The sequence below is a fragment of the Poecilia reticulata genome, chromosome 11 (assembly GCF_904066995.2).
Source record: "Poecilia reticulata chromosome 11, P_reticulata-male-v2, whole genome shotgun sequence".
Lineage (NCBI taxonomy): Eukaryota > Metazoa > Chordata > Actinopteri > Cyprinodontiformes > Poeciliidae > Poecilia > Poecilia reticulata.
This window is the reverse complement of record NC_088840.1, coordinates 24307834-24333257: the sequence shown is the minus strand read 5'-3', so window position 1 is coordinate 24333257 and position 25424 is coordinate 24307834. Positions and strand designations below refer to the sequence as shown.

Sequence of the window (25424 nt, the reverse complement as noted above, 5' to 3'; positions counted from 1 at the left end):
CAATTGAAAAAAGAGGCCATGCAGTTTGTCAACAATGCACATTTGTGTTTTAAAGCATTTTTTATATTTGCAAGGTTTGAGAAGAAGCAGGTTTGTCAAAATGTTCTTGCGATGGAAATAGATGTGCTACAGTTGTTTAAACAAAATCTTGAATTTTGAATAAACCAAACAGGGACGTTGCTAACAGGCTTTTTGTTGGCTGTAATTTCTCTTGTCTCTGATTGTTCTAGAGTTGTGCTGATCGTGATGGAGTAGCTGTGTTACGTTCCATCTGATTTGTTCTTTTTGTAGACTTTTGTTTAATTGTTTCGGTTGAGGCATTGCTTGTTTGGACAGTTATTTTGTTAACTGCTGTGCAGCTTGAAGGACTCATTCTTTACTTTTTTACTTCGGACAGTTGTTATTATGTGCATCCATGGCAACAAGCTGTGGATGTTGCCATTGGGAGCAATTGATTAGCATTTCAAAAGCACAAACGATACCTGAACTGGGCTATAAAAAGCAGAGAGAGAAGAAGGAGGTTCAAATGACCTTTGCAACTGATAAAGGGCAAGGATCATATCTCCAACTCCATTGACTCTCAGCCTCTAACAATATGGTCAGACAGAAATGTAAAGGAGTGGCAAAAGCAAATGAGGTGGATCAGCAGTTCTTGCTGGTAATGGTGTCATCCAGGTTTTGCCATTGTGGAATATCATAAACATTAAGCTGCTACATGTCATGAAATCATGAGACTGTCATTCAGCTGCAGTCTTCAGTCAGAGGTGTCATCAGATTGCTTGAAAGACTGACTGCTACACGATACCCGTCCTGCCCACAGCACCACCATCTCCAACAACTCTTTAAGAAATCACTTACAACATTTAATTTTCTTTGGCATTAATTTATTATTTTTCAATTTGAATTGAATGAGTATAAGTATCAGTTAATATTCAGGTACAAAACACCAAGTTTGAGAAAAACAACCTTTTAAATGAGATAGCAAAAAATTGTAAAAGTTGAATTGACTCCGGTATTATTAATACCTTGCAAAAGATTTTTCTGAACACACTCAAGTTTCATGCAAACCTTGTAGCTGAGAAAGAATACCAACATGATGAACCACAGAGGGATGGAACTGGAAAGAAAAGCAACCTTCAGAGCACCAATAAATAAGATCAGATGAGATAACCGAACTCATGCAGTCCTAAGGTTTTGACTTCTGCCTCACTGACTTCTAAATTTTTGTTTTCTTTCTTGTCTTCTTCACCTGTTCTCCTTTTCTTTCTCTGTTGCTTCTCTCTTTTGGCTCATGCTGCTATGGCAACCGCTGCTTTCTTTTTGTCATCCAAGTTGTAGGGCAGTTTTTAAGGTCCACCCTGAGATGAAACCACTCGTTTCATTCACACGTACCATCACAGGAATACAAACACCCACCATCACCTGCACTTCACCGTGTTCTCTCTGCATCGCTATTCTGACACACACTTCAGGTTTACTGATGGTCTGATGTGTTGCTCACCATTGTTTTATTGAATTTTTTTTTTTATTTCACAGCTTTTACATTTGTTTTGTTGTTTTGTTTTTTTACTTGCAGACACCAGAGAAGAATACCCCAAGTGCTGCTGGTTTAACTGACATTTAGAAAGACGAGGACCGACGAAAAGAGAGGAAGAGAAGGAGAGACCGTGTTTGGAGGAGGAGGTGGAAGATTAAATCGGAGACCCGCCCACTCTGGTGAAGCCCCTCCCCTTAGAGGAAGTGCAGTGAGTACCAACATTTTGTTTCTTTTCAAATGGCCAGTCTACAGATGTGCGCATGTATTATGTGGCATCATTAGGAAAGCAGCAACAATCAAATGTGAATTCAGATGTTGGATGAAGTCTAGATGCAACCCTTTGAAAAGCTTGCATTCGTACAATTTATCCCAACTTAATCACATGGATAATTCCAGAAGAAGCAACTTAATGAATGTACGTGTATATGCAACGTTGTATCTGCATTACTTGGCTTTGCCACAGGGCTTTTTTGTGAAACTTCTTTTTTTATTTTTGCTTTTTCTTATAAAGTTGAGTTATTTCTTGATTACTTAAACTGAAAATGTATTTGTCATTCTTTCAGTATTATAAGTCTTCTTGTCCTTGTGTGGTTATTATAACTGCCACAGTCTATGAGGCTGATTATTTTTCTAATTTTCAAAATGTAGAAATGTAATTTTTTTTCTGCTCATTAACAACTGACATTCACATCTGTTGCACTGTAGATACTTGAATTGTTCTTGGAGACTGACTAATAGTTATATCTCAACACCTACATTGAAAGGAAATATACCTAAAAATCTATTTTAAGGTTATTTTCATTCAGTTGCAAGTCATCATTTTCAGTCTTCATCTCAGTAACGGATCTCATTGCATCACATTGTGTGGTATTCAGATGAGCCTAAATGAGCTAAACTAGACTGATACCTATTGAATTAAGATTTGCAGCTCACGTGTCTTTTATTGTTGGCAGTGTCTCGAGATACACATAGTATTTGCACAGAGCGAGGATACCCAAGTCTACTGTTCAATTTTCAAAATGTGAGTTGTTACTTTAAATAGTGACGGTCATGTTTGCAAGTCTCAACATGGCCACATCTGGGATCATGGATGCCACAAACTGACACACGTCGACTGAACAACAACAAACAGGTGGTATGAAACCACTGAACCATTCTGAAGAGAAACTGAGTTCTTGTTTTTGTAAAGCCAGTTCAACGATAACTCTGTTTTAAAAACGGACAAAATCATACTGGTTGGATGACTTTACTGTTTAACATGTTGCAGAGTACAGCAGGTGAATGATGTTGGCTAACAGAATGAGGTGGGATGTTTAACTGACTGAAAGGAGTGGCAGTTTTTGACATGGATGATGTGGCTCCCCACCCGGGGCATCCTGGATGGGGTGGCAACAACACACCTAAAAACAACAACAACAAAAAAAGCCATTTGAGGTTTATGATCCATTTGTTCTGTTTGTGCAAACACAGAAAAGGCATTTTATATTGGGACAAGTGTGACTTGAAGGGGAAGGATGTATGCTTTCATGCAAAGTCCTGTAATTTTACAGCAACATAATTTTTTCCTGGATTCAAAACTGTTGCTTGTAACAAATAGCTGCTTGTTGTTATGTTTTTTTTTTTTATCATTGATATATTTAGTTGTTTAATTAGAATACAATTAACACAAATGGGTGTGCATGTGTTATATTCTTTAAGATGAAAAGAGACCTCAATGAAAATTAATCGTTGCTGGTTGATAACAGCCTGTTCAGTGTAATTTTATAAAAAGTTAGAAATTTGACTTAAGCATGTAATAATAAGAATTAAAAAAAGGCTTTATGAAAATGTTATTTATTGCTAGTTAAATTTAATCTACTGAAATAAATGTTTGATTTTTTGTCATGTCCTCTTAATCTCCCGAACATAAAGTAACCTTCTTCCAACCGGACGGAGGAAAGGGCGTAAAGGTTGTTGTTTTCAAAGGTGACATTTCCGTACAGGTTGCTGAACTTTGGCAGAGAAGTGAATAAATGACATTTTGTCGGTCACCATTTGCTAGCAGGAGTGGATTAGTTTAATGGGGACCTCACTGGAGGTAGAAATGAGGACATGTAACTGTTGTCTCTCGGAGAGACTGTTGGGTTGTTGCTGTTGCTGTAACCACTTAGTGGAAATTTTGCCATCTGAGCATATTTATTGCTTGTTGCAACACTGGGAACTCTTTTTGCATTTATTATTCCGTTGAAAACCTACTATTTTATCTGTGTGAACAACTCAAGATTAATTCTTATGTGGAGCATAATGACAGTGTTAAAACATACAGCTGCCTTTGATAGAAGTCTCCGGGGAGATGATTGCATCGCTGTAGTGTAAGAGTGCGTTCTCCAACTGATGAATGTGTTGTGCTTGTGACTCAGAAGAGGCTTTCAGTTCCTCAAAAGCACTAGTAAACAGATACACAGTGAGGAAAAATGACAGGCTTGACTTTGGGCGGTGCACCTGCACCGTTTTAGGCTTCATTTATTATTTCAGCACTTACGTGAAGCCCTGAGGAGCATTCTTGCTTTTTCTTAAAAATGCAAAGAATACGTGTCATCAGGCTGAACGTTAATTTATTTAAAGTGAGAATTATTCTTCAAAATAGTATTTATCTTGTATTAAAAGTGAAAGATAGTCAGTTTAGTTTTAATTTAGCCCCATTTTAAATCATTTTTGCATTTCTGATAAGAGGTGTTATGTGTGAAGAATTATTCATGTTTGTTCCAAAATGTTATTTTTAAATGCTCCCCAAAAGGCTTTATGTGTTTGAATAGGGTTTTTATCTACTGTCTAGTGTTAACTATCAGCTTTGAACTAATTAAACTTGGCCTATTTTAGAGCATATTAAGTGGTGAAATAGTTTTTCTGACATTGCAGCGAAGTCAACAAGCACTTGTATTTGTTGAAGATTATATATACTTGACAAGAAAATGGTTAGAGCCACATTAACAGAGTCAAGGCCTCAGAGTGTGTTTTATTAATTTCTTTACTTTTCTAAAATCACTGCAGGAATTTAAATATTAAGAATAATTGACACTATGTACTACTTTTGATACTGCATAGCCATTTCTTGGAAGAAATTGAATCTTTCTAGTTAAGCAAATAATCAGATTTATATTGTCATATTGAATTGTTACAACATGACAATAGTTTGGTTTTGCCATAATTTATCAAATTAATCAGTAGGGTTAAGTACGCCCTCATTATATAAAATAATAATAATGTTAACTGTTTTCTGGCTGTAGTTGGCATGGCAGCAGAATTTAAACATCACTGAAGCAGAGGAACCAAGTGTCTCAGTTACTGCAGCACATCTGCCAGAAAAAGCCAACAATTTGAGGCAATGTGAATGGGTCAGTTTGTAATGAATTTAAAAAGGTTGAGTATCTTTGAATAATTGATTACTCACTTTTATTGCAATATTGATCATTTTGACAACCCTAATTGGGATACAAACTCACCACCTGTGTACAGTAAGGTTACTGTCCTGCACGTCTTGCATTGACTGACTTGTTTAACCACTTTTGGACGTTGTAGAAGTTCCTCAAAGTCACATCAAACCTGAGTGAACAGGATAAACAAAGCAGATGGGATTATTGTTTTTTTTTTTATAGCATAGCAAACAAAAAGCGTGCAATCACAAGTCCTTTATTCTTGTTGACGTTGGGGTGCAGTACTTCAACAATGGCCAGTTTAAATGAAGGCTACATTAGACACTTTTACAGCTTGCTTTTCATCTTTCTTTGAAAGTAGGAGTAAAAGCAGATCAGTTCATAAACTATCAATCCCAAACTCAGCCGTTTTTGCATAGATGTTGGCTTTGAATGGCAGACATTCAAACACCATCCAAGTACAAGACAAAAACCTCTTTTGTAAAACAAAAACAAAACAGCAGGTCTGGACTCTTAACAGGAGGATGAAAAGCAACAGTGGCCACATTTTAAATGAAAGCGTGATGACTGTTAAAGCGAGTTGGAGTCAATCCCAGTGATGTGTTCAGAGTCCCGATCTGCAGCAATAGGAATGAGTCAGTCAGGGGAGATTCTGATGAGACAAGAGATGAGCTCCAGATCCTCAGCAATGTCCATGTGGAGAAAAAAGGCGGAGGAAGTATTCAAATTTACTATTTAAATATATATTTTCATACGTAGTCACTTCATAATATTTCAATCTGTAGGAACAGGGAGTTGTTTTGCTTGAAAGAACCCATTTTGAGAGGTTTTTGACCTGCTTTTACAGAAATCATCAGAGTAACACAGCAGTATCACATTTCTGGGTTCGCCTTGTCCCTTTGGTGTCCTTTAGTGATTTGAAAAGTATCACCTGAAGACTTAAAGAGTAGATTCTGGCACAATTTAAAGCTTTAGCCTTAAGAAGTATTTATTTGTTTGGAGTCTATTCCTCCCTCTGGATCCTTTTAGTGTTTAATTTGCCTCCCCCCTTGCTACTCAGCTTTAATTTGTTGAATATAAGAAACCTTAAAAAAAAAAAAAGACGTGGAAATCTTGCCTTTTAAAGGCAGTGGAAAAGAAGAAAAATAAAAGCAAATAGAGGGTGAGTTCTGATGAGGGGTGAGGAATAATACCTGGATGGCTGAAGGCTTTTTCGGATGAGTACCTTTTCCCACTAAGAGTGGCTCAGAGGAAAAAGTCAGAGGGTCACTTTGAAAGACATGACATTTAATTTCCAAAATTCAAAACTCTTCCCCTCTTTTCTGCAGAGTGGCCTTCTGGTGTTAAAATGTGAGAAAGAGTTGGTTTTTAGAAGAGGAGGAAGAGGGAAGGACACATTAAAGTGCAAAGTGTCGAATGATCTGGCAGCAGAGAGCATAAATGAGTAGAATGAAAGAAGAGGAGAGATGTGATCCTTGAGGAAAATAAAAGAGCAAAAGAGAAGTGACACGTACTTCAAACTGGAAGTGAAGTCAGACTCAGGATGGCTTTAGGAAAGCGGAGAATCTGAGATGGATTTTCAGTCAGAAGTATATGAGCGGTTTCTCCCTTCTGCAGGAACAGCACGTTCTGTTCAGCAGGTTTAAACATGGCAGCGTCCGCAGCCTCTAGTGCCCCCGCGGCACTCAACTTAACTTTGTTGTCCGTGCTTCTAGACAGGCTGGCTGCTGCACAACACGGTTGTGTAATTTGGGACGGCACACATTTTGGGAAACTTTTCAACAAACCTTGTTGAGGCTCTACTGCTTGAGATAAAAGTTCAGGCGCCACATCTGGAGCTGGCATGGAGGTCCTTGTGGGTCTTAGATTTGTGCAGTGTGTCATACACATGAAATGATCAGTTTTACACACTAAAAACTTCAGGATGATAATTATTGTAAGGAAAACATTCTAAATTCAGACTATCAAAGTGAATATTTTCCTTCCCATGTTCATGATTTCAATTATTTATCCATCGAGACAGGTTTGCATCTTAATATATGACGGACTTTTTCTTTTAAATGTAAATTTCTCAAAATTGTTTAGACATGCAGGGTTTTTCACAAAGGTTTACAGCCCCCTCCATATTATTGGCATAACCGGTAAAGATGTGTAATAAACCTTGGAGCTGGAGTACGACAATTACTCATGCTAGTACATTTCAGTAAGGTAAAGACCGCATGATGAGAATTAAATTATCTTTAATAAATTACAAGTTCTGCATGTATTGGCACCCTAAGAATTAATTTTTTCAATTTATACTATAAGATACTACTATAAGCTGATCAGAATGTCTAAAAGTGATCCTCAACTTCCTTAAGCCACCCTGTAAAACAGGTAAAAGAAGAGAACATACCAGTTACATAACATAAAACATTTTTTGCCAACTTCACTTGTGAAAGTCTTCTGAATTTGCATCCCAGACTCATTTCTGTGCTACACAGTCAACATGGCGATACAACAAAGCTACAGACCCCCGAATCTTACAGATCTCCTCTAAGAAGAAGGGAGATGTATTTGCTGCAGAGTTTTAGGGTAAAAAGTACTTCCTCACTTGAAAAGGGTTAGAGTTACAAGGCATGTCTGAGTAGTAACAGTATTCTTTTTGATACAGAACAAATGTGAATACATCGAGAAGGCAGAAAATAAGTCTCTGTGATTCTGAGATGTTTATAACATTATTTTCTGATCACTATTTGGAACTAGTACTGGTAATCGTTTCCTAATAGATATTGATTAGATTAGCCACAAAACCAGATCTAAAAATCTAAGTGCTTAAACTACTATGATGATTACCATCTAATTTTTGCATTTGTAAACTAGCAGCACCACAAAGTACAGCTGGGACCGATGGGAATATTTTGCTTGCATTCGGCCTTTGGTGTTCCAACTGAAAGAGCAAGATTGCCATCCCCACAGGCGTGCTGCTAACATGACTGAAAACCCCAAGATGGTGAAACGAAGGGGCAGCCCATCAATTAACTTGTCAGATTCAAAGCCACTAAAGTCACTTGTTTTCAACACGCAGTGAAACACCAAGGGTTGGCGGAAGTGGATCCAGACCAAACACCAAAACACATGACATGTTGTAACTGCAGAGCCACTAAAAATATCAGTGAGCTCTGAAAGGTCTTCTGAGATTAAACATAAGTTCCTGAGCCCCTAATCAACAATTTCTGCATCTGAATGTTCCAGCTGACCAGCAGAATGAATCATAATCAGTAGTCTTCGGGTTTATCCGTGCAGAAAACCGAGCCAACTGAAGCCAACATTTACCATTGCTTGGCTGCCATCCAGTTCTTTCTTTTTGAGCTCCCTCCTAAGCTGCAGCCAGCACGAAGACCATTGCCAGCCCTGCTGGGCGCTCAGAAAGGTTTGTTTGCTTAGCTGAATAGGCTCTCTGAAGCTCAAGCGATGGAGCTCTGTGCTAATACTGCAAGGGTGATGCATGGAGTTTGCACTCAGGTCATCTGGGCAAAGAATATTTGCATCGGAGGTGTTATGAAGCACCTCTCCTGAAAGAATCCACCAAATGGCACAGAAACAGCTCTGCACCTGATACTTTGTGATTTATTTATTTATTTATTTATTTTTTATTCAGAGTTTGACTTTGTTGCTTTTATGCTAAGTTACATTTCCCAAGTGTCATTAATAAGTATCAGAATTGTCAACATTATATACAGTTGATACCGGACTGGAAATCACACTCTTTCATAATTCGGTTGTTCCCACAACTTCTAGTCAGTTGCGACTTCTATGTATATTTTTTTTGCTCTATGTGATGCATTGTTTTCACTGATGTGCTAAATATTTATTCAAACTAGTGGATATGAACCAGGAATTAAACATTACCATTTGCAGCCATGAAGAAAACTAAAATCACAGGCTGAGAGCAAGACGGCCGGAACTGAAGGAACAAATCCACAGACGATCTGAGCTACCTCGTAAGATTTTCTTACCATACCGCATCTAGATAACAACGCCTGTCTGCTGGTGCCACCTTTTGAAACTGCTGGAACAGTTACATCTCCATGCTCTAGTAGTGACTAAGGTGATGACTATAAATGACTTTAGAGTTTAGAGGGAGACCTCTTGGTGTTACCGTTTCTTGCAATGCAACTGCCTCTCCATCATCCTTTATTTACACTGCATGCGTCTCCGCTCCACTGCGCTCTTTGCTGATGGAGAAAAGACATTCCAGACCACCCTGATTTAGAGCTCAGATCAGCCTCCAGCAGACTTCCAAGCCAAAGTCAACAGTTTTCGTGAGTTTGCTGAAAAGCAATTAAATAATATATCATTTGACAATTTCTAAATACTTGCTGTCTGGAAAATATGGTACTGTGCTAGAGTCAAATTTAACCAGTCATACTCACATATGCACACATGTGAATATGTTTGCTCCACCGATCCGCTGGTAACTTGCAGTTAAGGTGCCCATCAATGTATGACAGAGAAGGAAGCAAGAATGAAACACGCAGCTTTCCAATTCCAGGGCTTCTCTTTTTATTACACATTCGCATTGTGATTGATGATCACTTTAATTATGCCCTGGATCAAAACTGTACATCACATTTTTTTATTTCACTAACGGGAGATCTAAATGTATGAAAACACTGAAAACACTGCTGCATTTTTTGGTATTAAGTGTAGAAAACAAAGGCTGCACAATTAACGCTGTGCCCTAATGCTGTGTCACTGTCTGATCATGATGTTGTTTGTCGAACCGCCATCTGTTGCCTTCAGATGTTGCGCTCTCGTTTGAAAATCTGAGCGCTAGGCCCCCGCTTCAGGGAGCGATCGAGAATCCCAGTCGATTTTTGGGACTGGGAGGAGTGGTGCGGCGCTGGTGGGATCTCCGCAACCACTGCTGGAGGTATGTGCTACGTGGGAGAGAATGACTCACCCCTAAAAATCCACACACACCTGTGGAGGAGGTGTGTGTGGGCAGGCAATGTGGCCAGGCAGATTGTTGCTCGCCTTTTTCTCCGAGTTGGTGTGTGAAACGTTGACCTTGCTGCCGCTGCTGAACTGGGCCATCGAAACTCCGTTCTTTAAATCTTCTCTCTTTATTTTTTTTTTTGTGTGTATCTGTGGGTTTTCCTAAATAACACCTGTACAGAAGACTTTTTGTATTCTGGCTGCAGCAGGATAATTTTTTTCTTTTTGACATTTTACTTACTGATGTGATGATTTTTGAGAGATTTCAGCTCCTCCGCTATGGGTGCTGCACGTTCTGTCTTTAATTTTAACACTGTATGTTTTTTTTGTTTTTTTTTCTTCTTGTCTCCTTTTTAGAGGAGATTTGTGTGTTCACTTGAAAACAATTCTCAGTTCAGAATTTTTTTTTTTTTCTTGGATCAGTTTTAAGTTAATTTCAACTCAGGAAATTATGTAAAAATAAGCATTTAAAAAAACTTAGAAACGTATTGACTTTAATCAGAAAATTATAACACATGAATATAGTTTGATCTAAACCATCCCACAGCAGTTCTGGTCATTGTCCTACCAAAGTTGAACCTCTGTCCTAAGCTCAGGTCTTTTTCAGCTTCTAACAGGTTTTCTTTTAGGATCTATATTTAGATTCCTATTTTTAAAGCAATAGTTAATCAGCTTTTGTAATTAATGTGGATGTAAAGTGGTCATGAACATATTGGGATGATAAATTCAGATATGACCGCATTTTATTTAAAAAAATCAACTCTAAATACAAAGTCAATTTTATTGATCTTGTAAAACTAAAAGACAAATGCTTTTAGTTGCACTTTTTATTTGAATTATTAAGGTAATTAAATACAAAGTGTGACAATATATAGTCACACAATACACCAAAAGAAATCAGTATGCGACCCATGTTTGTTTTAAAAAAAAAGGTCCTTCCATTTTAGCTCTGCTTGCATCTTCAGATTTGATGGAAAGTTAAGCGCCATTCCAGTTTCTTGACTTTTGAACACAGGTTTCCTTCCTGGATCAGCCTGAATTTTACTCCTTCTACTATGGCCATCCTGTCATAACCTGCTGGAAGAAAAATGTCCCCACAGCATAATGCTGCCACCACCATGTTTTTTTCAGAGTGATGTGTAAACAAAATTCTGACCCCATCTGAGCAGAACCCCTCCTTCTAACTATTTCTGCCTGGCTTAAACAGTTTGCCTCAAATACAGGAAGAAAAGCTTCACTGCAAAACAAGGGAGAATAAAATTACATAGTGTTTTTAAATGTAACGAAGTAAGAAAATCCAATAGTTTTCTCATTTTTCTGCATGGTCTACTTTCTCCTGCACGCTTTTGATTTAAGTTGGTCATTTAGCATCTTGGAGAACTTACCATCTGTGTATTTAGGTTGCGTTGGTGTCCTGAGCTTCTTCCTGTGATCATAGATCACGATCATGATGTTAAGATCAGGCCTCTGTGGGGGTCAGACCATCTGTTGCTAAACTCTTTGTAGTCGTTGAAGATGTAGCTCTTTGATTCTTCAGGGCGTCATCTTCCTGCCCTAGAATAAATCTGAAAGCAGACCGATCTTTTTGAGAACGACCGCATAGCGCAAGATACAGTATAAACAGAAGCTTAATTTAAGTTTCTTTTTTGTTTCTTTTCTTTTTTAGCTCTCTGGATGTTTTAAGTAATAAAACATAAGGAGGTCAGGATTTAAACTGCATGAAGATGTTCTTTCCATCCAGACTCCCCCCTCCTACGTCCAGCTGCAGCAGTGGCGGCTCAGTAACTCTGGAGTTCATTCAGCACCATATAATTGAGGCCATGATGAAGTCAAGTGTTTTTTAGAGTAATGAGCGTAGTCTGGAAAGGTAGAGCTGCCTCACAGCTTCTCTCAAATCATCCATCCATGCACACACCCATCCATCCGCAACACATTTGTTCAATTTAGTTAAGTGCCACTCAAGACGTATTCCTTAAAAACAAAGATAAAAACTAATCTCCAAGTAGTTTTTTTCCCCTTCTTTTATTTTAAGCGCTAGATGTGTCGGTAACGTACAAATTTACAACACTTTTAAAGAACAAGAAATCAGAGATTTTTTCAAAATGGTAACTAATCCAATTATAGCCAGAGGAAATGTGTTTGGGGTGTTAGGAATGAAGAAGAGAAATGGGAGAAGAAAGCACTAAAATGAGCCGAATTTACTAATATTCAGCAAAGCACTCCATTATGGGATGAGCTGTTTCTGAGTGAAACTTTAGCAACAATTCGAAATAATGTTCAATTATTTCCAGAGTGAGCAGACGTTGGAACGGAGAGAAATTCTCAAGGACCCGGATTTGGTTGGAGAAATTAGAAAATCCAGTGAAGCGATAAATAATTTTATTTTCCGGATGGTTTTGAAAAAGTCTCCAAAAACTTTTTCAAGGCCACCAGGATTTTGCTCTCCAGTACATTTTTCTCCAACAAAAAGACCGCTTAATTTATTTTATTATTTTTACCCTCCTGGAGTTTGAGAGATACTCAAAAAGCCTGAAGAGTCCGGTGAAAAGATGCGATGAGAATCAAGGATGCTGCGTTGTGAAGTCTTACTCAGACTGGAATTTGATATTCAGAACGACTTACTTTTTTATTCTCCTTGACATTGAATATTCAGTTCAATTTTAAAACCACTTTTCTAATGGTGCAGTAATAATTCACTTGAATGCTGATTCATCTAATGAAGTATCTGGTTTTTCATAATCGAAAAAAAGACTTTTAAAGGTGGATTTCTTTCTTTTTCTTCTTTTATTTGTACTTTAGGAACATTTAATGCTGTTCATGTCATTCAAAAGACCACGCCTGAATGGCTGTTATTTCTAAATACCTTAGATTAAGTGGTTTAGCTGTTTAAATGTATAAATACAAATTCAGTTCTTATGCTAAGAGCTGTCTTGAGACAGTAGAACATTACCTCGATTGTGAAAGACTTGTAATTGATGCTGGTCACTTGTAATGTTGCAGCAGTTTCACAACCAGTTCAGAGGAACTCTCCAAGTCTGTTTATCCAAAACTGTTTAGGCTCCATGAAATGACAACCACCCTGAATGAAAAAAGGCACGCTTTATGTAGCCTATGAGGCAAACCCTGGGGCAAGGAAAAAAATTCAAAGGACCTGCTGGAGTTTGTAGAGGTTAACTCAGAAAGCTCTAGGCTGTTTTGTTTTTATATTTACTCTTAAAACAACAACCAGAGATTTGCTGAATGCCATCTGTAAAACTATGAGACCAAAATGATTAACCTTGGGTCTGCCAGGTGGGTTCTTCAGTATCCTGGAGACCTTCCCTTTGGATATAGATCTTACTTAGACCTGAAAAATGTAACTGCTGTTGTTAATTCTGCTCTATACAGTCCCTCCAGGATTTCACTATTGTTTTTACTGTTTGTTTACAAAATCACCTTTTTTTTTGGTGCTACTTAAGAAATCTTTGCCAGAAATTTTGCTATATATATTTTTTTTTATCTCCATTGAACTTCTTCCAAAATCTACATACTGTATAGAAAAAAAAGATGAAAAAAAAGGACAAGCAGACAGATTTGACACAAATATTTTTATTTTTTTAAAGAACTTAAATAGCTCAATTATTGTTACTTGCCACATCAATAATGTATTATAACTTGAGTTAGTAAGGCTGAGGCAGCAGTGAAGTAGAAGCATGAACCACTGCCTCTTTCAGGTGGGAGTTTGCAGTTGCTTGTGCCCAATTTGTTTGACCATTTTTGTGGAAAATTAGCAGTAAACTCACAATCGTGCATTAGTGCGAAAAAAAGATCTGTTGGTTTTGTGTGATTTTTCACAATTGCAGAATCACAGAAAACTGAAGCAATTTGAGTTGGTTTATCATATAAAAGCCCAACAAAACATGGAAGCTGATGGTTTTAACATGGCAAATTGTGCCAAATATAGATGGGTAGGAATAATTTTTACAAGGTAGGCACTGAAATCGTATTTGCTGCAGTTGTGGTAAAACAGACAACCGTTTTCTCCAGCCTCCAAAGAAAGAAAAAAAAGCTGTAAATGCAGCATTTTTATCATCTTAACATTCACTTTTATTTGCTGCTGGACTGTGGCAGAGCCATGTTGAGACAGACTTTTAGGTTAACAGAGGTTATTTACCGTTGTCAACACAAATGTAAATGTAGGCCTCTGCTTGCCTTTATCTGGATTTTTCTACAAAAGAGCCACATTATTGGTGGTGTGACATTTTCCATAATTCCTGCTGATATTTGTTTTGTGGCTGCAAGTAGACCTTGATGTTTGCAGGGTGAGTGTGGGTCACATGTCAAAGCAGTATACGCATTTGTATGGCAGGTATGAACTCATATTAAGGTATTAAAAGCTCCAACTGAAAGACGAAAAAATAACAAGTATGAATAAAAAATGAGTTGTTTTGTGCTCAGGTGCATTCCTAAAGACCAGCGAGTGTTTGCTTTCACAAAGCCAAGTTCTCTTTTTTTTTTGTTTTTTTTCCCCGGCTCTTCAAAGGTGGTCCTCAGTGATCTCAAACGGTCCCACCAGTTCAGGCCAATTGGAGATGGCCTGCCGGGAAATGTCTAAAATTGCTATTCCAAATTTACAAGGTGGAGCGTTGCCACTGTTAGACAGTTTAGGGAGAGCCGCGGTGCGTAAACCGTTTTAGTTCGTCCCCTGCTGTGATGCAATCTGTTACGAGCATCAGTCAAATCACCCTCTCTGTTAGAGGATAAGAAAACACAGCCATCAGCCAACTCAGTAAACTCTGTAAATATTATGAAGGATTCCCCAACCTGCATTTCCGCTGTAGATGAAGATGGAGCTTTTTCTTAGGAGGACTGAAGCAGTCGGGGAGCTTTTATAGACATCTTAAAAGTGTTGAGGTATGTATATATGTATATATATATATATATATATATATATATATATATATATATATATATGATCACATATGGACTATGTTTCCAAATATTCAATTTCCTGGTTTTCATTCTCTTTATTCCAACCCTTTAAAATGTAATACCTGCTTAAAGTAAAGGATACATCCATAGAACTCAAGGGTTACAAATTATAGCAAAAACAAAAAGGAGAACAGTTTGTGTATGCAAAATGATATCTGGAGAGTTAAAAAGGTTGTAAGATTATCTTTACCATTCATCTTTCTAATTTGGATTTAACAAGATAGAATAGCAAAAATAAAGGGTAAAGGCTGACTTAAGCCTAGTAATAGTTTCTGCATGCTAATTGCACAGAATAATTAACACAAGTACGACAATCTGATTGTAGATGTTTAATTAGCAGAGCCATCTGCCCAGGTAGCAAGGCTGCACTTGGCTTCCGCTCATTGCTTTGCACCTGCAGTTTAAAACTGCATTTCCATAATAAGACTAACAGGCGGCGCTCCTTTACGTTACTTATGATGACTGTCTGTGCATCGAGAAAGTTTTCAAATGGCTCATTTTTCTATCTCGTAAGCAAGCTTAAAACTTGATGGACTTTCTTTTGAACGGTTCCTGTCATGTTCCATGCTGCAGTCCTGCTCACAGTCCCTGCCGTTCATACTGATTGCTCTCACCTGTGCTGCTGCCCAGGTAACCACCTGCTCATCTGTCTTGGAGCGTTCCTGTTCCATATTCTCATTTCTGATTATGTCCCTGACACAATCAGACTTCAATATGACTTCTGACCACCGCCTCTGTTGCTACCCATCAGTGCTGTGAGTGATGTTGGCTCTGAATTTTGCTTCCTGTTCTTGACCACTGATTATTCTGGACCTGTTCTGCCTCCTCTGCTTGCCCTCAAAAACTGCTGTATTTTTGGTATCTGTGACATCTTAGTTTGTGGTGTTAAGCACATATACACTCTGTATATTCCTGTGGGTGAAACAATCCCCGGTAAACAGATAACCTCGGTTCCCTTGGAGTGTATTCTTCAAGGATGCTAGTATGCTGAGGTACAAATCTCAGAGGAGTTTCAACCATCTCTTATCAGTACTTTCTATTTCTGCCACATACAGGAGACTGCAGAGTTTGACCAGAAACCAGAACCAGAGGAGAAGCTGCCATTCATATTGCACATTTCTTTCTTTGTAAAGAAAAAAAACATCCTTTAACTGTTTCTGGGTTGTAGTCTTAGTTTTGTGTCCAATTTGTACTTCAATTATTATATCCTCTGCCAGCTAACTAGCTATGCTACGCAGAGACAAAAGGTTTAGAAATAAATGTCTCTGCATCATTCAGCAAATACAAAAGAACCAAAAAATTTTATAATTACTGCAAAAATGGGAGCAGAGTTATTATGCTTTAGATGAAAGATGAAATTTCATGCAAATGTCTGACATTATTTTGTTTGGCTTCCTCTCTTCATATATACAGGAGTCAATGTGCAATATTACACATTGCACATTGACATTTAACGGCATTAACAGCCACCTGTTTGCAGATTGGTTTCGTTTAAATGCTAAATATTTAGATGTAATTATAATAAAAACCGGACCAGAGATGAGGAGGATAATGGATGTTATAGCTTCTGCAGTAGCGCTAAAACTGTTTCCACTGTGCATATTATTATATATTAATGTATTGTTCGAGTTAGAAGTAATAAAATAGGCAGTTATATGCCTTCTTAATGAGGGTTTCAGGTATTTATGGATGTTAGCTGAGTGACTATGGTGACTCCCATGAATACCAGAGGTCCACTGTATTGGTATTTGGAATATGCATACATTTGATGTATTTTTATTTTCCAAAGAATCACACTAGAACAGGAACCATGGTGAAGCCATAAAATCAGATTGATTTTCATTTTTCTCAAGGTTTTAGTTCAGGATTGCTGGCTTTTACTCTGTCCAGGACGCCAAAATGTATGTCTGGACACTTAAAGAGAGGTGATCTAACATGACAAATGTGAGGAACAGTGCTTTATATACTGCGTAGTCATCTCTCCACTGTCGCTTTGTGGAGAATTTGGTCCGTGCTAATGCTTTTTGAAGTGAAAAGGTCTTTTTAAAACAGTTAAATCATGCTTTCATGAAGCCTCCAAGGTCTCACTTAGAGACTGAGGATGAGAGTTCAGAGTGAAAAAGAGTTAAAGGTGTTTGAGCTTTTGAAGAAATAGGGAGGAAGGATACTAATGGAAGAGCTTCTGCGTAGCTCTTTTTTTTTTTTTAGTACCATGGTATTCCAAACAATCCCCTGATGATAGAGGTGTAACAGAGTAGGAAGAAACAGAAAAGGCAGTGTAGCCAAGGAAATTAGTCTTTTATCAGCACAACTCTGTGTTGCTGATACATCTTATAAGAACTATGTCTCTTCCTGTTGAGTCAGTTTCTCTGTTTACCGCCTCTTTGTGCTTCTTTAAAGTACGTTTTATTTGATTTCTTTTTGTTTCTATAGAAAAAAAGGCACAGTGGGTCTCCAGCTTTACTAAATTATGTTGTCTTTCTTTCCTTCTTAACTATATTTCTTAGAGTTTATTCGGCATTACTGATGGACGAATATTCCAACATAAAATAAATCTCCTCAAGGGTTTAACCAACACAACAGACCAGACCTGGACCATGTGTTTGTGTGTACGCCTGAAGGCAAAATCCAGCCTGAACGCTGTTACACAACTTCTGGCAGCAGGCCTTGTTTGTTTGGGCTCTTTGAGCTGTTTAATATATACGCTATTCTTCCTGTGGATAATCTGTGCATCATATTTGATTTTTGGAGGTGTATGCTGAACTGGAGTTTGCTAGTTTTTACAGAAAAATTGACTTCCAAGGCATGAATTCATGTTCATTTTAATTCTTAGTTAGCAATATGTTGTTGTTTTTTGTTTTTTGTCTTCTTAGTACAGGATTCCTATGCTCCTCAAACCAGACGAAAAACATAAATTGACGTCTGTCACTTTCCTAAAAGAAACTTAAATCTTTAGGAGAGACAATCTCAAACCTTATGTTCAGAGGTTCATAATTCTTTTCTAGATGAAGTTAAGGCCACAGTTTTCTACGGTGAAGTATTGTGACCAAATAAAAGCAAAATAATAATTGGCCAGCGGAGAAACTATTCACCCAAAGGTGAAATTTTGTGATTAATTTAACATATTTACAAGAAAAAATATATTTTACCACATAAAATATGTGGTAAACTGTAAAAAATTGCAGTTTCCAAAATCTGTAATTTAAAGGCATACATTTACAATACCAAAACTCAGATATTTTCTGATATTGTAGTCAGACATTTGCAGGACAAGAACTCTTTTTACAAGCTATTTGTGACAAAAAAAAAGCCAGGAATCCATAAAATTAGAGTGCCAATTCAGGGATGCACATCTGGATATCTTTTCAAAGTGTAAATTAGGTACATTCAGGCTCCTATCCTGTATCAAAGTGACATTTCAAGTTTCTTTCTAGAAAAATTGTTAAATTAATCTGTTTTTTGGCAAAAATGTAGTCCCGGATGGCCAATTACTATTTTTCTATCATGTATAATGACCGTAACACACTGTCATACAGAACAACTGGTGATTAGCAATTCCCTTTTTATTTAATTTGCTTCTAACATGAAAGCAAGGAAATGGCACTTTGTTCTTGCAATTGTTTGTCTGTGACTTTAAACCATATTTTTGAAAGTAAAGCATAATGAGCGCTCTAATTTAACAAGAAGCTTGATTAAACAAGATATGTTTCATCTTTAATCAAGTAAAAGGGCATTTCTTGGCCAATGTTGATTTTGTTTTCTCTGTTTTCATAGGTCTTATTGATATTGGCTTATGTATTTGCAGTTTACGTTAATCGTGTCAACAAGAATAACACTGCTTCATGAATTACTAGTATTGGTGGGACTCGACTAAAATGTTCTACCAAGTAAATTGGTCCAGATGCTTAGTTGGGACTCAAATAAGGAATAAAATTTTACTTACAGAATATGTTCCATGTGAAAATCCAAAACTAACCACTCGGTCTCACACAGTATTTCAGTTGTCACCGACATGGTTAATTTTTAAGTTTTAAACTATACAACGTTTGAGAACTAAACATATGTTAGATGCTTAAAAAAAACCACTCATACAGTCTGGTTGTATAAGTTGCTTACGTAACATGTTACTTTCTTGGAGCAGCTTCTGCTACTGTAAGTTACAATACTAAGCAAAAAGAGAGCATTATACTGGCCCTACATCTGTGGAGCATTACACTTGCTGATGATGAGGCCCAAGCTTGTTTTTTTCTCCCCTCAGTAACAACATCCTTATTTTCTCCAAATAATTCTTCCCTGGGGGGCTGTGAAGACTCAAAGCTGAGCAGAAATACACTGTACAGAAACTTTGATATCTCCCTAAGCACTTTCCCTTGGATTCATCCTTTATTTTTCAATTGTTTTGCTAATGGTTTGTCAGGGGGTTGTGGTAATAATTTAACAGATCTTCATTTACCCTGTAATAAGACTCCATTATCAATAGGCCCAACGACCCCCAGTTGTGCACCTGTCAGATAGATTTCAGTGTTTTGTTTTCAGACACTTTTCAGGGTTTATCTGTTTGGAAATCAGTCTGACATTTTGGTGACTATCTGATAAAAACCCAGTGCTCTCAAGACACAACCGTAAATTTTTCCTCCATGCTGGAGTGTATACACATTATTGTTAGCAGGGAATTGCAGATATGCACATGGGAATATATGCCATTGTGGCACGCAGCTGGAGTGGTGTTGCATATCCCAGATAAGATTGCTCACATCTGCACAGTTCTGCACAGTATTGCTCTGGACAGTTGAATTAGTTGGATGATGTACAGCCAGATTAACCTATGTGGCTAAGCATAGTCAGATAAAGTCAGCATCTTATCCTACACTTCTTCAATACGACAGTACAATACCAACATTTAAAAGGTATATAAAGATTTCTTTACATGGCATACTCATTTTACCCATTCTTCCAACTCTATGCTTGTGAAAACTGTAAATTATAATTAACTTAGCCTGGTAAAAACCAGCCCCTTATTCTACACTATTTGCTTTGTACAGAGTCTGGACTCTTGGTTGTTGAGAAATGATTATGGTCTAGAGGCGTGGTTTCTGCTGAAGGCTTTAAAAGTTACCCAATCACTGATATTTTGCCTCAACATATGTAATATAATGTTTGAGGCTATAAAGCTTACCAGAAATTCCTTGCGCTGTAAACGACTATCCGCCACTGTGAAGAGAGAAGTACCAAATCGAACGAGCGGTCTGTTAATGTTACTGCAATATTAGGAAGCGTGACCAACACGAACTTGTACGCCTTTGTTCACTTCCTCCTCTGCCATTGCTAAAACTACAAGCAGACAGCAATTCTAAAGCAGTGCAGAAAATTGACATCATGGTTCACAACTTCTCCTGTTTTCTGATTGGCCCAGTAGGAATTCTACTAAAGAAATCCTTATCAATGGGAGAAATCCCAAACTGAGCTGTGAAGGGACATTAGAATCCAGCGGAATTGCATAGGAATTCCGCTGGATTCCTATGTGTTGATAAATCTGCTTGAATTATTAACACTAACTGTTTGTCTTTTGTAAAGACTACATGGGAATTGAACTGTTAAGATTATTGCACCAACATCTTTGTAACTGCTTAATGAATGAAGCCTGCTGAAGCGTTTTTGGAGCACTTTCAGTCATATGAAGTCAACACATTGAGTTTTGTAGGTTGTTTGTTACTGCAGGAAATCTTTGGGAAAACGGAGTTGGCTTTACCAAGATTACTTTAAAGCTAAGTCTGCTCAATATTGGGCATCCATCCAAATTGATTTTTTTAATTAACATATTGTGTATGCTTAGCTTGTAAAAGAGAGACCATTTCTGAATGTTTTCTATTTTCTAAAATGCCTTTTGTAAAATGTTATTAAGATTCCTTAGGACAGACAGTTGGTTCTGCCATTCTTGAAGCTTCACGATTACAACAACAACAACAAAAAACTAGCTTTTATAGTTTGTTTTAACATTTGGGACTGTATTTGTTTACTGTTTAAGGCCATATATCAAAATGATTACATAGCATCATAGCTGTTAAGGGAACAGATGTTCCCTTTGGAAGGTTAAAAGCTTTAGCTGTTGAGTTTTAATTGTGATACAGTCTGTTGGGGTGATAAAGCACACCTCCGAATGCTTCCTGTTGGGGTGACAGCCGGTTTCCAGTAACCAGGATTCAAAGATCAAACCAGCAAATACTGCAGAACATGAAAGCATCTATGCAGGTTTTCCTGCATGCTTTTCTAGTTGGGTTGGAGCTCCTCACAGCGATTGTTACCTGATCTTGATTGCAAATTAAATATATACATTTCCAGTGGTTGAAGAGAGAGAAGTGCGGCCTCTGATCAGCTCTACATCTGTGCTCTATTAGCTTGTTTTTGGCTTGTCTCCGTACAAGGCCTTTGGCTGCATGTGTGTTATTGTGTACGAGCTAACATGTGGGACTCTGAGGATTTTTTCCTAATCTGTCACAGGAATTAACAGGATGTTAGACTACAAGAAATTACACCAACTCGCAGTTGTCTATCAGTCTTTGTTTATAGCAACAGGAGATTAAGACCCATCTGCTGTGTGTATGTGCGTGTATATGCTTGTGTGCGCACCTGTTTGGGCGGTTGGGGTGTTGTATGGTTTATTCTGGTTGAAAAATGGGGAAGAAAAGAGATGAATTTTATATCAATATTGTTTTTGAGCTTCACTTGCCTTTGCAGAAGAGGAAAGAAGCAGCAGCAGCAGCAAAACTATAAAAGTACAGTAAGTTGTATAAATGCACTGTGCAGAATCTGGTGTGTGTCTGAAGATCAAGCATTGTGCATAGTGTGAGTGTTGTGTTCAGCTGCGTGTGAATGATAATGACCTCTGACTCTGCTGCTTCCCTGTTACTTTACTGGATTAGCTCCCCTCCACTGCACCGCTTCTGGACACACAGCTGGTAAATATCAGACTCTGCAAGCTGCCTATATTCTGAAGTGCATTGGCTGGAAATAAGAGAGGATGTGCAACACTTAGCCTTTGTGGGTACGTTAGGTATGCGTCCTGCAGAAGTACCACTCCAGTAGATAATGATGAGGTATAGAAAGGCGGTTCTGTTCACACTGTCGCAACATTGAATCAGATTAATTACAGTGTCAGCCACATTTTATTGGCGTCCCTGCTGGAGATGTGCAAAAAGCTTTGAAGCAAAACTAAAATGTGTGATTGCAGTAAAATAGTCTCAAACAGGAACATTTACAAAAAATCTGATTATTTATTCAAGTGGGTAAATTATCCCACATATCACAAATTTATATATCGAAGGGGGTGCAGCAGCAGCATTGGTACACCTTGCATTCACTTCAACATAAATGAAACTGAAACACTTTTTAAAATGTCTGCTTTACTTTTTGAAGTTGATCAGAGTTTCGTGTTACTTTTAATTAGTAATCCATGACTTTTTCTTTCCCTGGGGTATTCATTCGAGTCTATTTCTTTCAGCCGCAAGGGCACAAGGCTGGATGGGAACCGAGGTTTTTCTTGCCAGTCTGGACAGGGAGCTTAAGAAAATCTCCAAATATCTCTGTTGAAGAACTTCTGCAAAGTGTAGCATCTTGGGGTCACCAAGTCTCCATAACAACCATTGGACTCTGCATGCCAACCGTTTTTTTCTTGGGATTGATGCCAGTAAGAAGCATTTTCTAGAGTTTGCTCAACTCTGCTGGGACTATAACTGGAACTATGACACTAAAATTTAATATTTCAGCAACAATCCCTACAACTGAGTTTGACATGAAATGAAAGACTGATATGTATAAATGCACCTCAAACCCACTATTGAATGTGGTGAAAGACCTGTGATGCTTTAGTTAGATGTCTCTTCTAAAGGACTTTGAAACCTTCACAAGAGTATATAAGAGTATATTGCATCATAAATTGTTTGAACTACTTTTTTTAAAATAAAGCCTTTATTAGCAAACTGAACATGAGTCATCATTGTGGCTTTTAGCAGAATAATGATTCAAAACGTGTGACTTGATCAACAAATAGTTCATTAGAACTAAAAATCAACCTTATGCCCCGGCCACATACGTCTCCAGTCCAATAGAAAGCCTGTGTGATGAAAAGACAGAATGAGGAACCCTAACCCTAACCCAAAACTCTGGATTGTCTAAAGAGGAATGTTCAGAGACCACTCAGTCCTGTTCTATTTGTATAGGGAGCTCTACAAAATATTAACAGCAGGTAGCCCAATAATTGTGTCACAGTCATTTTGTTAAAAGAAAAACAATTACTTCCTAATATTGAATTTCTTTCCACTGCTAATTGAATGAGGTCAAATTTAAAATTCAAATTTTGTTTTTCTGGTGTCCAGTTATGTTGCTACAATAAAAGATGAATTCCTTTTTTCTTGCACATCTTTACTTGGACTTCTTGGCAGCCTTTGTATGTTCAAATTCACTTAGTAATCAGTATTGGATTATTCTAAGATCACTGCACAAAAGCAAAACTCTACACTTTTTCTTTCATTAATGCTTTAAGAAATGCTAATTAACCCAAAACTAAATACAGCGGATCCCCACCTATTGGCAGACAGCAGGTAACTCCAAAATATTTGTGGAAAATGTGCCTATTTGCAGATTCTTTTTCCTCAATATATATATTTAAAAGCAAATGCAGCTTGTGAAGTCGAAATACACAGCCACAATGCCACTTGACCAAAGTAGTCAATCCAGGGATGCCATTAATTTTTGCTCGATTCTGATTGATTGAATTTCTCCTAATCTAAACTATTAAAACTATTGGCTATTCATGGCTAAACCTTACGCCACTGGTTGGACACTTTTCACAGAGTTCCAACACCTTACCCAAACCTCCATGAAGATAAATTAAAAGTTATAGCTAAATTTTATTTGAAACAAGTTCATCAGACTTCATTAAATGAAAAATAGCAGCAATCAGAGCTTATACAGAAAAGTCTCTAATGTCAATCTCACACTGTTTGTGGATGTTTAAGAATTTATTTGAACAATTCTTTTTCCAGGGTCAAATCATTTTGCTCAAGTGATTTGTAGAAACAAGAATTTGGTGCACAGGTTTGTTGGCTTAATTTAAATTAGTGAAAGATTGGTAAAAAACTTCTCCCACAATGATGGACAACATCCAAGTACAAACACATTCATTAAAAATTCTAACGTAATTGAAATAAAATCTCAAATTTTAAGAGGTATCAGAACAAAAACACAAAATAATGAAATACATTTTGAAAAAAATTGCTTTTTTAAAGTTCATGAACAAACCATGACTTTCAGTCTTAACTGCTATTTTATCAAATTATTTTTTCCACAAAATAAATGAGTTGGCCGTTACACCTAGAGTCCTGCAGACGTACTGATGGAAATTCACAAATAGCGTAGCCCAAAAAAGTGTCAAGCTATTTTATGTTATTTCAAGAAATAAAAAATCCATGTGGGGAAAAAAACCCCAAAAAAAACTGGAAACAGAAAATGCATCAAAGGAAAAGTGGAGTAAAGTTTCACAGGCATCATGTGGGAACGCATTGTATAAAATCAAAGGTGTAAAAAGCTGCAGGCCGAGACGAGCTAAAAACCTTGACTGCTGTGCACGCCAACGACTGCTGCGCATGTGAATGCAAACACAGACACAGGAGAAAGTTTACGTGACAGCCATGGCAGGAGAGATGCAGAGGTTGCCTCATCGCTGCTGCGGACTGCGAGTATATTTAACAGGCTTTGTGTTTATTTGAGCATCTGCTGAGCCAATAAATGACTGAAAGCAGATTATATGTCCTTGTCAACAGCATACATGAATGTAAAGGTTGTGAAAGGGTTGAGAAAAAGCTTATTTATTTGTATACTAATTAGCCATGTGTTTGGTTCAATTTCTGAGATATGTTCCGGCTGTCTAAGACTTTTATGGTGATTGCACTGACACTGAACCGCGCTTTCACTCACTGTTTCTATATTGAATCATATGTGACAAACTGTATTGATGGGAAGTCACCATCTCAATACACACTCATAGTTTGACTGTTTTCCCACTGAGTCATGTTGAAACTTCTTTTGCTTGCATATATTCAGAGAGATATGACACTGAATTATAGTTTAACTTTCCATGCTGATACCGAGGAAGGTTTTTACTCACTCGGCTGATAATTACATTATCACCTTCAGAAACAGAATGTACAGAGGAAGGATCAGGCTGTTTTTTTTCTGATGATACAAAATCACATGCTGTTATTGTGGATTAAAATAGCACAATGATTGGACTCTTTTCACAGAGTTCCAACATACTGTGACACACTGTATTGATCTAGATTTCCAGTGCTTTTAGAAACTGTTTGCCCCCTTGAAGATCTTTTCTGTTTTTACGTTTTTTCATGCTTTAATGTTTTTAGGTGATTAAGAAATCACCTAAACAGAACCTGACTAACAAAATTAAGTAGGCTAAAGACATGATCATCACACCCTGATCAAAAATATCGGGGTGTGGTGGGAATAGAAAT

General features: G+C 37.5%; 1 protein-coding gene across 3 annotated transcripts in view; it reads left to right on the top strand.

Annotated features, from left to right (window-relative positions):
* Window positions 1-25424, top strand: part of LOC103472793 (zinc fingers and homeoboxes protein 2-like) — a 146566-nt gene that overhangs the window by 47236 nt on the left and 73906 nt on the right. For all 3 annotated transcript variants that reach the window (XM_008422628.3, XM_008422629.3, XM_081612174.1), the window contains one exon: window positions 1577-1745. The gene's annotated coding sequence lies outside the window, so the exon portion shown is untranslated. The remainder of the gene's footprint in view (window positions 1-1576; window positions 1746-25424) is intronic.